At 40.4% G+C, this 14,808-nt stretch overlaps 1 protein-coding gene across 6 annotated transcripts in view; it reads left to right on the top strand.

Moving 5' to 3' along the window:
- Positions 1-14,808, top strand: part of ABCG2 (ATP binding cassette subfamily G member 2 (Junior blood group)) — a 157,749-nt gene that overhangs the window by 12,742 nt on the left and 130,199 nt on the right. The window lies entirely within an intron of this gene.

The raw sequence follows: 14,808 nt of genomic DNA, 5'->3' as shown, positions 1-14,808 counted from the left end.
ACTTCTCCTACTTGAATGTGTGTATGAATCACCTGGAGATCGTGTTAAAAAGCAGCAGAATTCAGTGGGCCTGAGATTCTGCATATCTGACAAGTTCCCAGGTGACCTCAGTTCCCAGGTTCCCAGGTGACCTACTGGTCCATGAAACACGAGTAACAACGGCTGACACCCTCTCGGTTTATTGCTTTTGGGGGAAAGGGGTTGGGAGTTGCTGGCAGAATGAAGGTATTTGGCTGAGCACATGATTTATGTAGGGCGCCTGGGAGGAAAGTCAGACACCATTGTGCCCAGGTTGTACCTGCTTTGATGGACAGGCTCAGAGTTTGGGGGGGTTGTGTTAAATAGTTCCTAGATGCGGTAAGCCATGCCACCCCAAGTGTGAGAGAGGCTGTTGGTCTGCTCCTTAGATCGCATGGGCCACTTTGAGCAGAGCCAGAAATATTTTTGCAGTTTTGGGGAATAAGTATCCACATCATGCCTTAACTGGGGTAGCTAGTGGTCATTTGAACGTTTCAGCTTCAGTTGAAAATCACACATCTAGAAAAATAACTGGTGTCTTCCTCCTCCCATTTGGAGGTGAAGATTGTACAGCGTGCGAATCTGTGAAGCGGTTTAAAGTCAGCTGGAGTATGGAATATGATTGATATGTTTTCTCTTCTCGTGTGAGTGTTCCTCTTTAAATTGAGCAGCTCCCTGTCCTAAATGATACATATTTATCAGAAAGTTGCTTTTAATCCGAAAGCCACAAGCCAAGAGGGTGAAAAATTAATAACAGGGAGGGTACCTATTCTGTGCCTCCTTGAGGGGAGGAACAAACAACGGGAGAAGAAAAGGGAAAGAAAGGCAAGTTGTGGCCAGGGAAGTCAGGTGTGCAAAGTGAACACAAGAAACCCCAGCCTGATAATAGAATTCTTTCCCCTACATGCATGGGAGTTTTTCTAGAGGAGTAGCTTGCGTCTTCCTCAGCTAGAAAAATGTGCTTGAGACAGAATAGGTAAATTAAAAATTGCATTGTTTTAATGAACATGCTGGAACTATTTGTCATTGAGTCAAGGACAGTCAGTGGAATCAAAGGTCAGTGGCATGAACAGGCCTGGTGAGGCTCAGTACGAATCCATTAAACCATCCCAGACCGAGGGGAGTTGCTTTTGTTTGAAATAAACGTCAAATAACATTCCTTCCCATTATGGAGCATAATGGGGGTGTTACTTAAAAATTTAACAACTTACGTGGCACAGACACTGACTAATCAGAACAGAAGCTGCTGTAAACAGCCCACACCACAGCAGACCACTGACAAGCAGTAAGAAGTGCGCAGAGCTGAGTATCAAGCTTAAGCTAAGTTTTCATGAACTTTTATGGGGGGAGAAATTGTAAAGCTACAGATGAGTTTAGAGACATATAATCATAGTCCTAACCACCATCTGTCAGCGCTTTGGCCCCATTCTCTCAGGTGAGGCCACTTCCCTGTCTTTCCAAGCCTGGAGCAACCCCTCATTCCAGCTGTGTATCTCCTGCAACCTTCACTAAAGAAAGTAGGGATCTCTTCAGTCACTGCAGGTGACTCAAAATCCTATCCATTTCCTGAGTAGAAGGGAAAATGCGTTTATTCTTTTGTAAACAGATACAGCAGAAAATGAAACTTGATCAGCACGCTATCCTTCCATACAAAGCATTGTCACATATCTTACCCTGCTTGATTTTTCACAACCGTCCTGGGGTACACGTCAAGGGGATTATTATTTTTACCTGTCAGTGAAGAAACTGAGGCTCCAGTTAAGCAATTTCTGAAAAGTCACACGGCTGGTTAGTAGGTGTGTTGGATTTAAACTTGCCCGTTTGCTGTAAGTTCAGGTTTATCCTGTACTTTCCTTCATCCTGTCAAGCATCCTCTCAAAACCTATGACAACCGTTGTTGTTCTCTGCTAGGATTTGTTTGCTTTTCATGTCAAAATTTGAAACCTTTGTGCATTAAAAAGAATCCTGTTTCTACTTCTTCTGTCAAAATTATCTACGTTTGTCATAACCTTTGCATCCATTAGCACCTCTACTCCCTAGGAATAAGCATTTTAGAGCAGGGCTTCTCAAACTTTATTGTGATTGAAAATCACCTGGGGAGCTTGCTAAAACTCAGATTCCTGGGCCCTAACTTCAGAGATCTGATTCAGTAGGTCAGGGCCCAGGCCTGAGAATTCGCATGTCTAATAGCTCCCAGGTGATTTTAATGCCACCATCCAGAGACCATGCTTTTAGACTACAGGCATAGCTTCGGTCAGTATTTTTTTTTTTTTTATTTTTTTTTATTTTTTTATTTAAATTCTTTTTTTTTTTTTTAAGATTTTTAATTTTTATTTATTTATTTATGGCTGTGTTGGGTCTTCGTTTCTGTGCGAGGGCTTTCTCTAGTTGCGGCAAGTGGGGGCCACTCTTCATCGCGGTGCGCGGGCCTCTCACTATCGCGGCCCCTCCCGTTGCGGGGCACAAGCTCCCGACGCGCTGGCTCAGTAATTGTGGCTCACGGGCCTAGTTGCTCCGCGGCATGTGGGATCTTCCCAGACCAGGGCTCGAACCCGTGTCGCCTGCATTGGCAGGCAGATTCTCAACCACTGCGCCACCAGGGAAGCCCTCGGTCAGTATTTTTAAATAACATATTTATGGTTTAGTGAGGAGGCTTTGTGTGCTTTACAACAGAGATTATAGAGTCAGAATTCCTGGGTTTGAATATTGATGGCATCACACTTAGAAGCTGTGCGATCCTGGGGGACTTAACCATTCTGTGCCTCAGTTTCCTAATCTGTGAAATGGACACAATGATACCATCTACCTCATATGGTGGTTGTGAGGATTACATGACTTAACAGTGCCAGGCACAGACTATCTCTGTATGTGTTCGCTCTTATTATTTCTAAGTCTTGCTCAATTCATAATTATACTTTATAGTAGAAACACCGACAGCAAGAAGATATTGCGTGAGCAGGTATCAAATGCTGTTCTTCGATGTAGATGTTACCCCAGGACTTCATCATGAGTTAAACATGTTCTTACGTGTGTATAAGTAGATGTCCTGAGCTGTCAGCTAGCACTTCCCACCGAGGGGATAGAGAGCAGATGATGATGAGAAGTTGGCAAGGGCCCGATCACGCAAGGCTTTACATATCATCTTAAAAGCTTGAACTTAACTCTGACAGTGATGAAAGCCATCAATGTAGTTTGAAGCTGGGGAGTGCCATCAGAATTGCATTTTAGAAATGTCTCCTGCTGCAGTATGGAGGCCAGTTTGGGAAAAGGTTAGACTACAGGCAGAGAGCTGTTTAAATAGACTGTTGCAACCATCATGGAGAGAATTAATAAAGGCTCAAACGAAGGCAGTAGAGTAAAGCTCAGAGCAGGAATCCCATGGTTCAGGTGATGCCATGACTCAGAAAGGAAATGTGATACTGTGTTAAAACTCCTTCGCTTATGCCTCTTCTCTCCATCGAAGCTCCAGGAGGCTGAAGACTGAGCCTAACTTCTATGTAGTCCCAGCCCCTAACTCCTAGTAGGTCTTTGATGGATGTTCGGTAGGTGAATGGATGAGGGAGAATAAATCAAATCTTCCTTGTGGTCAACAAGCGTCTATGTGATCTGGCCCCTGTATATCTCTCCAACCTCATCTCCCTTCTCTCTCATCTTTGTTCTTATCACGCTGGCCTTCCTTAAGGCCTTTGAAAATGCCCAACGGTGACTGCCAGTCCAGAGGGTATCAAACTACTGCCCTTGGGGCAAATTTGTCTTGCCACCTATTTTTTTTATTGAATGAAATATTCTTTAAATTCTGTAGTGCTTCACAGTTTTCGAAATTTTCACACAGATGGTTTCATATATCCCATAATAATCCCCCTTTTTGTAATCCCCCTCCTCCTATATTGCCCCCCTTCCCTCTCCCCACTGGTAACCACTAGTTTGTTCTCTATACCTGTTAGTCTACTTCTTTTTTGTTATATTCACTAGTTTGTTGTATTGTTTAGATTCCACATATAAATGATACAGTATTTGTCTTTTTCTGTCTGACTTATTTCACTTAGCAAAATGACCTCCAAGTCCATCCATGTTGATGCAAATGGCAAAATTTCATTCTTTTTAATGACTGAATACTATTCCATTGTACATATATACACCACATCTTCTTTTTCCATCCATCTGTTGATGGACACTTAGGTTGCTTCTATACATTGGCAATTGTACATAATGCTTCTATGAACACTGGGGTGCATGTATCGTTTTGGATTAGGGTTTTTGGGTTTTTTTGGATATATACCCATCAGTGGAATTGCTGGGTCATATGATAGTTCTATTTTTTTTAATGTTTCTTTAATTTTTTAATTTATTTTATATTTATTTTTGGCTGTGTTGGGTCTTCGTTTCTGTGCGAGGGCTTTCTCCAGTTGCGGCGAGCGGGGGCCACTCTTCATCGCGGTGCGCGGGCCTCTCACTATCGCGGCCTCTCTTGTTGCGGAGCACAGGCTCCAGACGCGCAGGCTCAGTAGTTGTGGCTCACGGGCCTAGTTGCTCCGCGGCATGTGGGATCTTCCCAGACCAGGGTTCGAACCTGTGTCCCCTGCATTGGCAGGCGGATTCTTAACCACTGCACCACCAGGGAAGACCTGATAGTTCTATCTTAGTTTTTTGAGAACTCTCTATACTGTTTTCCACAGTGACTGCACCAATTTACATTCCCACCAACAGTGAAGGAAGGTTCCCTTTTCTCCACATCCTCACCAACTATTGTTACTTGTGACAGGTGTGAGGTGATAGCTCATTGTGGTTTTGCTTTGCATTTCCCTGATGGTTAACGATTTTGAGAATCTCTTACCACTTATTTTTATAAAGTTTTATGAGAACACAGCCACACCCATTTGATTATGTATTGTCTATGGCTACTTTAGTGCTACAGTAGCAGGGTAGAGTAAATGTGACAGAGACCACATGGCCTGTGAAACCCAAAATGTTTACTGTCTGTCCTTTTACAGAAAAAAGTTTGCCAATTCCCTGCTCTAGTTCTTTGGAATTGCTGTGACCTCTGATTTAAAACTCTACCCTCAGGAATTCCCTGGCAGTCCAGTGATTAGAACTTGGCGCTCTCAATTCCCGGGGCACCGGTTCAATCCCTGGTCAGGGAACTAGGATCCTGTAAGCCATGTGGTGCAGCCCCCAAAAAACAAACAAAAAATCCTCTACCCTCAGCAAAGCTACAGTAATTGAAACTGTGATATTGGCATAAAGACATACAGACCAATGGAACAGAAAAGAGATCCCAGAAATAAACTCTCATATATAGGGTCAAATGATTTTCTGCAGAGGTACTAAGACCATTCAGTGGGGAAAAGACAGCCTTTTCAACAAACGGTGCTGGGAAAACTGGATATCCACATGCAAAAGAATTAAGTTAAACCCTTATCTTATACCATATACAAAAATTAAGTTAAAATGGATCAAAGACCCAAACGTTAAGAGCTAAAAGTGTAAAATTCTTAGATGAGGACATAGGAGAAGAGCTCATGACATTGGATTGGCAGTGATTTCTTGAATATGACACCAAAAGCACAGGCAACAAACAAAAAACTAGATAAATTGGACTTCATCAAAATTTTAAAGTTTTATTCATCAAAAGACATTATTAAGAGAGTAAAAAGACAACCCACAGAATGGCAGAAAATATTTGCAAATCGTATATCTGATGAGGGGTTAATATCTAGGATATAAAGAACTCTTACAGCTCAGTAGCAATAAAAGCCAAACAACCCAATTAAAAAAGGGTAAAGGACGCGAATAGACATTTCTCCAAAGAAGATATACAAATGGCCAATAAGCACATGAAAAGATGTTCAACACCACTAATCATTAGAGAAATGTAAGTCAAAACCACGAGATATCACTTCATACCCACTAGGATGGCCCTAATTTAAAAAAAAAAAAAAAGGGAAAACAACAAGTATTGGCATAGATGTGGAGAAACTGGAACCTTTGTGCTTTGCTAGTAGGACTGTAAAATGGTGTAGCTGCTATGGAAAACAGTTTGGCGTCTCAAATTAAACAGAGTTCCCATATGATCCAGCAATTGCACTTCTGGGTATATACCAAAAGAATTGAAGGAGGGCACTCAAACAGATAGTTGTACACCCGTATTCATAGTAGCATTATTCACCATAGTCAAAAGGTGGAAGCAAACCAAGCGTCCATTGACAGATGAATACCACAAAATGTGGTATATGCATACAGTGGAATAGTATTTCTGCCTTAAAAATTTTGACACATTCTACAGCATAGATGAATCATGATGACATTGTGCTAAGTGAAATATACCAGTTATCAAAGGACAGATATTGTGGGACTTCCCTGGTGGCGCAGTGGTTAGGAATCCACCTGCCAGTGCAGGGGACATGGGTTCGAGCCCTGGTTCGGGAAGATCCCACGTGCCGCGGGGCTACTAAGCCCATGCAACACAACTACTGAGCCTGCGCTCTAGAGCCCACAAGCCACAACTACTGAGCTCGCATGCCACGACTACTGAAGCCCGCGCGCCTGGAGCCCGTGCTCTGCAACAAGAGAAGCCACCGCAGTGAGAAGCCCGCGCACCACAACGAAGAGTAGCCCCTGCTCGCCGCAACTAGAGAAAGCCCGCACGCAGGGTGCACGCAGCAACGAAGACCCAACGCGGCCGAAAATAAATAAATAAATAACTTTATTTTAAAAAGACAAATATTGTATGATTTCACTTACATGCGGTACCTGTAGTGGTCACATTCATAGAAACAGCAAGTAGAATGGTAGCTGCCACCAGTAGGAGAGTGAAGTGAGCAGTTACTGCCTAACGCGGACAGAGTTTCAGTGTGGGAAAATGAAAAAAAGTCCTGGAGATGGATTGGTGGTGATGGTTGCACAACAATGTGAATGTACTTAATGTCACAAAACCCTACCCTTAAAAATGGTACATTTTGTGTTATAGATATTTTACCTCAATAAAAGGAAAAAAACCCTCCTACCCTCAGGTCTTTGCATGGCTGGTTCTTACTTATTTTTCAATTTTCAGCTAAAATGGTATCTCCTCAAGGAAACCTCCCATTACTTTATGTGACTTCCTTGTAGGACGTATCACTATCCGAAATGACCTTATTAATACATTTATATACATATTTATCATCTGGCTTCATTAGAATATAAGCTTCCTGAGGATGGGGTCTTTGTTATTACAAGGTGTATCCTAATGCTTAGTTCTTGGCTCATAGTAGACGCTCAATAAATATTTGCGGTTTAGGGGAACAAAACCTCCTACCCTGAAATGTGTCTCCGCGGCTTGAGAATTATTTTGGGCTGATTGTTTTTAAGAAATAAAAGGCTCAGGAAGTCTTTCTTTTTACCTCCCCCATAACTGCCTAAAAGAATTTAGATAAAGGGCCTGGTCCAGGAAGAGCAGTACCACCCGAGATATCTATAAAGAATAGGGGCTAGGTTGGGTAGGGGGAAGCTGGCAGGGTCTGGAGACCAAAGTTTTCTCTGCATCTCATTGTCTGTGCACAGAATAGCAAACATTTGGTTACCAAACATTTGCTTTTCCATCTCCATGTGAATTGCCTTCCTCCCCTTTGAAGTCCCTACCCCCTTTTCCTTATCTCAGATGGCGTATAAGCCTCAATTGCCTAACTTGTCCTTGGGCCTCATATTCTTTTAGAGGTCCTGTATGTACATAATTAAATTTTGTTTTTTTCCTGTTAATCTGTCTCATGCCAATTTAATTCCTAGACCAGCTAGAAGAACCTAGAACGGTAGAGAACACTTTTTTCACTCCCCAACTGTTGAATAAACTAATAAAAATAGCTTAGTGAGAAAAAAGGGCTCTAACTGGAGGTTGTATTAATAAATGTACTCTGTGGGAGGTTTTTTTTTTTTTTAATTGAAGTATATTGAAGTTGATGTACAATGTTGCGTTAATTTCTGCTGTACAGCAAAATGATTCAGTTATACATACATATATATACACACACATTCTTTTCTATATTTTTTTCCATTATGGTTTATCCCAGGATATTGAATATAGTTCCCTGTGCTATACAGTAGAACCTTGTTTATCCATTCTACATATAATAGTTTGCATCTACTAACCCCAAACTCCCACTCCATCCCTCCCCAACCTCCACCCACCTTGGCAATGACAAGTCTGTTCTCTGTGTCTGTGAGTCTGTTTCTGTTTCGTAGGTAAGTTCATTTGTGTCATATTTTAGATGCCACATATAAGTGATATCATATGGTATTTTTCTTTCTCTTTCTAACTTAACTTCACTTAGTATAATAATCTCTAGGTCCATCCGTGTAGCTGCAAATGGCATTGTTTCATTCTTTTTTATGGCTGAGTAGTATTCCATTGTATATATGTGCCACATCTTCTTTATCCATTCATCTGTCGATGGACATTTAGGCTGTTTCCATGTCTTGGCTATTGTGAATAGTGCTGCTGTGAACATAGGAGTGCATGCATCTTTTTGAATTATAGTTTTGTCTGGATGTATGCCCAGGAGTGGGATTGCTGGATCATATGGTAACTCTATTTTCAGTTTTTTGAGGAACCTCCATACTGTTTTCCATAGTGGCTTCATCAACTTACATTGTCCATGGGAGTTTTAAATGTAAAATAGTCAAAAGTTAAAAGTCAAACCGAAAATTTAACTTCAGTTGTATTAGCTGTGATGGTGGAGTGAGAGGAGTGAAGAAGAAATCAATCAAATGTATTTGTGTAAAGTATTTCCCTTTACTGACTCTGCATATGAACTTCCTTCTCACCCTCCCAATTCCCAGGACTTCAATAATTCCCCTCTTTCATCTCCATGCGTTACCCATCATATACCTGCTATCTGTGACTGCTTTCATGCTACAGTGCCAGAGTGTAGTGGTTGCAACAGCAAGGGCATGGCCCACAGCCTAAAATATTTACTATCTAGCCTTTCACAGAAAAAAACCTGCCAACCAGTCTCTTATGTAGATAAAGATAATAAACTAGAGACATTTGTTTACTCTTCTCCAAGAACTTTAATGATATTCATGTAAGTCGGTCTAGAAATATGTATTGAGCACCTACTATGTGTCAGGCACAGTCTTAGGCATGGGGGATAGAACAGTGAATGAAATAGAACCCGGCTCTTGTAAAGCTCACCTTCTAGTGGGAGAAGACAGATAATACACAGTAACTAAATCCATATAGTATAGTATGTTAGAGGGTGAGAAGTGCTAGAGAGAAACACATAGTAAAGGAAGGGGTAGTCAAGAAGGCAAAGGGAGGTTTTACAATTTTAAATAGAGCAGAGGAAAGCATTTAGGTCAAGGAAAGGGAGGCAGACTCATGTCTAGCATGTTAGAGAAGCACCTAGGCAGCCGGTGTGGATGGAGGAATTATTCCTCTCTGTGTTCCCCACAGCCTCACATTCTCGCTCTGTGCTCTATTGGCTGCCGGTTTAAGGCATGTACCCCGTGCTGTAGGTCAGCATCCCAACCTTGCCTGGTGTCCCAGCTGGCACTATAATCGAGCCTTCAACATGCCAGTTCACTGTTCTTTCAAGCCAGCTACTTCTGCACAATGGGGTATGTAGTGGATTTTTAGCGTGTAAACCTATTTCCAAACCTCTCTGACCACACATCTTCCCATGGGCAAAGACAGTATTGTGTGGTATACCATGACAATGGATGAGACATTCTGTAACTTCATGATGGTAGTGTTGGCAGAAGGCTCTGCAGGCAGGGAAAGTAGACTTCTACCCAGAAGATGTAGCCGTCCCTGAGAGCGTAAGGAGCTGTTCCCTTTAGGGTGGGAGGAGTCCACCATAATCAGCTGCTACTAGATAGCCACCTGTCACCCTGGACAGTGGTGCCATATCAGCGACTTAGTACTGGCTTTGGCTGTTGGCAGATTGGGCACAGTTACAGCAGTAGTCATAGCCACTTACGGAAGCAAACACCATGTTATTAGCGTACACTTTCTTCTATGCTGCCATGGCTACTTTGTATATGGACCCATTGAGCAAGCCCTGGGATGCCTGGAGAAGGGGGCTTCCTGACATTCACAAAATGGATCCTCTTGATCATCTGATTTTTTGACAGCTCCCACCATCATGGATACCCTCTACTGGGTATATACATGACATACAAATATTCTCACACTTTGTGTCTACTCCAAAAGGCCCATACATGGTCCATCTTGTCACCAAGTTTTCAATTAGGTCTTTCCAAGTCCCCCAACCAGCTGGCCAATCCAGTAGCCCCTGCCCATGAATCATTATAGATCTTTGTACCCCAGGCCATGAAATAAATAACCAGATATATCCCTCAAAGTTCTGTCCACTTGGAGGGCTTCATTCAGCATGGTCCTCTGTGGTCATGCCTGAGTGGATTATAGTACAGTGGACATCCACTTTAGTCAGTGTAGCATCATTTGCACATCTATCTGAGGACTCGACTTGTGCTTTATTCCTTCTGTGAACTGTTCACTGGGAATTCCCCAAGAGGACACTTGTATAGGTTGAGGAAAATGTAGAGAAGTGATAGGAAAAGGTACCTTGGAAGTTGGAGCCAACTGGTCATACATATTAATTGTGCCTTCTGGACCTGCTGGGGCCCAGTCTCCTTTATACTATTTCCTTATTACAATAAAAATGTTGCTGTGTACATCCAGTTTTATGGTTCATGATGGGAAATTCAGGTTTCATGGTCACTTGGTGCCATGTGGTCATGTGTTTAGTCTCAAACACGAGGGCTAGTAGCAAGCCAGGAGCTGCTTTTCAGGCAGAGAATATTTGTCATCAGAGAAGGCTCTGGCCTTACCAAACCCCTAGAGGTCTGTGCAGTGATAATCCTACTTGAGCTTGTGTCAAAGCTGTATATAGAATCTCTCTCTGCAACAGACACTTCTAATACCATTTAGCCTGCTAGGTCTTGAGCCCAAGTGTCAGGGCAGCTTCTCTTGAAGCCTGGAGGGCTTTCTTGTACCTGGCCCTACTCAAAAGTGGTAGCTTTACAAGTTATCAAATGAATGGGTTGCACAAATATTGCATATTTGCCTTCCAATTTGAAAGATTTGGCAAATATGGTGGAGGAAATCTAGAAGTCTCTTTTAATTGCTTCAGTTTTCTTTTTTCTTTTCTTTTTTTGAGTTCAGTTAACATTGATTTATAACATTATAAAAGTTTCATGTGTACAACATTATATTTTTACTTCTATATACCCTACAATGTGCTCACCACCAAAAATTCATTTTCTGTCCATCAGTATACAGTTGATTCCCTTTAACCATTTCACCCTCCACCCCCTACCCTTTCCTCTCTGGTAACCACTACTCTGTTCTCTGTATCTATGTGTTGGTTTGGTTTGGTTTGGTTTGTTCATTTATCTTATTTTTGTTTGTTTATTAGTTTTTATATTCCACATATATTTTTAGGATTCTCTCTATATAAAATTATGTCATCTGCAAGCAATGACAGTTTTACTTCTTCCTTTCCAAATTGAATGCCTTTTATTTCTTTTTCTTGCCTAATTGCCCTAGCTGTGACTTCCAATACTATGTTGAATAGGAGCAGTGAGAGTGGGAATCCTTTTCTTGTTTCTGATATTAGAGGGATAGCTTTCAATTTTTCACCATTGAATATGATGCTAGCTGTGGGTTTGTCCTGTATGGCCTTCATTATGTTGAGGTATGTCCCTACTATACCAATTTTACTGAGAGTTTTTATCATAAATGGGTATTGAATCTTGTCGAAACCTTTTTCTGCATCTATTGAGATGATCATATGGGTTTTATCCTTCATTTTGTTAATGTGGTGTATCACATTCATTGATTTGCAAATGTCGAACCATCCTTGAGTCCCTGGAATAAATCCCACTTGCTCGTGGTGTATGATCCGTTTGATATATTGTTGAATTTGGTTTGCTAATATTTTGTTGAGGATTTTTGCATCTGTGTTCATCAGGGATATTAGCCTTTAATTTTCTTTTTTTGTGCTGTCTTTGTCTGGTTTTGGTATCAGGGCGATGGCCTCATAAGTTAGGAAGTGTTCCCTTCTCTTCAATTTTTGGGTCTATTTTGAGAAAGATAGGTATTAAATCTTCTTTGAATGTTTGATAGAATTCGCCTGTGAAGCCACCTGGTCCTGGACTTTTGTTTTGGGGAGGTTTTGATTACTGCTTCAATCTCTGTACTAGTGATCAGTCTATTCAGATTTTCTGTTTCTTCCTGATTCAGTCTTGGAAGTTTGTATGATTCTAAGAATTTGTCCCATTTCTTCTAGGTTGTCCAATATGTTGGGGTATAGCTGTTAATAATATTCTCTTATAACCCTTTGCATTTCTATGGTATCTGTTGTCATTTCTCCTCTTTCACTTTTGATTTTATCTACCAGAACCTTCTCTCTCTTTTTCTTAGTGAGTCTAGATAATGGTTTGTCAATTTTGTTTGTTTTTTTCAGAGAATCAGTTCTTAGTTTCATTGATCTTTTCTGTTGTCTTTTTGGTCTCTATTTCATTTATTTCTGCTCCGATTTTTATTATTTCCTTCCTTCTACTACTTTGGGCTTCATTTGCTCTTCTTTTTCTGGTTTCTTTACGTGTAACGGTAGGTGGTTTGAGATTTTTCTTGTTTCTTGAGGTAGGCCTGTATTTCTATAAACTTCCCTCTTACCACCGCTTTTGCTGTATCCCATAGATTTTGGTCTGTCATAGTTTCATTTTCATTTGTCTTCAAGTAATTTTTGATTTCTCCTTGAGTTCGTTGTTGACCCAATAATTGTTCAGTAGCATGTTGTTCAGTCTCCACATACTTGTGATTTTTCCAGATTTCTTCTTGTAGTTTATTTCTAGTTTCATTCCATTGTGATCAGAAAAGATGTTTGCTATGATTTTGATCTTCTTGAGTTTATTGAGACTTACTTTGTGTCCCAACATGTGGTCTATTTTTGAGAACATTCCATGAGCACTTGAGAAGAGTGTGCATTCTGCTGCATTTCGATGGAGTGTTCTGTACAAGTCTATCAAATCCATCTGGTCTAAATTTTCATTTAAGGCTGCTGTTTCCTTGTTGACTTTCTGTTTGGATAATCTATCCATTGATGTAAGTGGGGTGTTAACGTCTCCTACATTATTTTGTTGCGATCAATTTCTCCCTTTAGGTCTGTTAATAATTTTTTAATCTATTTTGGTGCGCCTGTGTTAGGTACATATATATTGATCACTATTATGACTTCTTGATGAATTGTTTCCTTTATACTGTCCATTTTGGTCTTTTATTACCTTTTGGGCCTGAAGTCTATTTTGTCTGATGTGAGTATGTTTATACCTGCTTTCTATTGGCTTGAACTATCATCTTCCATCCCCTCACTTTTAGCCTGTGTTTGTCTTTAGACCTGAGGTGTCTCCTGGAGGCAACATATATTTGGGTCTTTTTTTAAAATCTATCCAGCCATTCTGTGTCTTTTGATCGGTGAATTCAATCTATTTACATTTAGGGTGATTATTGGTAGATGAGGCGTTAGTACTGCCATTTAATCTTTTATTTTCTTTTTGCTCTATATCTCCATTGTTTCTTTTTTCTTGTGTTTCTGTCTGCCATTTTAGTTGGGTGGTTTTCTATGTTATTTTTCTTGAGTTTTCTCTTTTTCTATGTTTCGTGTCTCTGCTCTATGTTTATGTTTTGTGGTTACCCTGAGGTTTGTATAAAAAGTCTCATAGATAAAGTAGTGCTTTTTCTGCTGATAGCATTTTGTTTTCATTTACCTTTATGTTTTTTTTATTTCAAATTTTAGCTTTCTATGTTGTGTTTGTCACCATACTGAGATAGCTAGTTATTTTTCAGCTTTCTTTTTTTCTCCCTTTAACCATTTTACCATAATTAAGTGTTTAAAAACCTTTTCTGATAAAGAGTTACAATTTTCTGGTTCTGTTTACCACCTTGCTTAAAATTTTGTATATTTCTGCCATTTTGTTTCTGGTAGAAAAGCTCCTTTCAACATTTCTTGTAAGGCAGTCTACTGATGATGAACTCCATCAAATTTGTTTGTCTGGGAAATTATTTCTTCTTCATATAGGAAAGGTAAGTGCTGGGTGGAGTGTTCTTGACTGACAGCTTTTATCTCTCAGTATCTGAGAATGCCGTTGCACTCCTTCCTGGCCTGTAGGTTTTCTGCTGAGAGTTCTGCTGATAGCATAATAGGGGTTCCTTTGTAGGTTACCATCCTTTTTTCCCTGGTTGTCCTTAAAATTCTTTTTTTTTTTAAATCATTGACTTTTGACAGTTTTAATATATTGTGTCTTGAAGAAGGTCTTTTGCATTGAGGTAATCAGGTATTTTCTTAGCTTCATAGATTTGTATGTCCAGTTCCTTTACCATGTTTGGGAAGTCCTCACCTATTACGTCTTTAAATAATTTCTCTGCTCCCTTCTCTCTCTTTTCTCCTTCTGGGGTGCCCATTATCCTAATGTTGCCTTTTCCAAAAGAGTTGTATATCTCTCAAAGAATTTCCTAATATTTTTATATCTTATTTCTCTTTCTTCTTCTGCTTGTATGATTTCCAGATTTCTATCTTTAAGCTCACTAATTCCCTCTTCCACATGATCTCCTCAATTTCCAATGCTTTCTAATACATTCTTCATCTCGTTTATTGTGTTCTTCAGCTCCAGAATTTGTTTGGTTCTCTTTTAGAGGTTCAGTTTCTTTGGTAAAGTATTCGTTCTCTTCATTAATTTTATTCCTGAGCTCATTAAACTGCCTTTCTGAGTTTTCTTGTACCTTGTTGAGTT

This window comes from Balaenoptera musculus, chromosome 5 (assembly GCF_009873245.2).
Source record: "Balaenoptera musculus isolate JJ_BM4_2016_0621 chromosome 5, mBalMus1.pri.v3, whole genome shotgun sequence".
In the NCBI taxonomy this organism is placed as follows: Eukaryota; Metazoa; Chordata; class Mammalia; order Artiodactyla; family Balaenopteridae; genus Balaenoptera; species Balaenoptera musculus.
The sequence above is the reverse complement of the archived record's forward strand: the minus strand, read 5'-3'. Positions and strand labels throughout refer to the sequence as shown.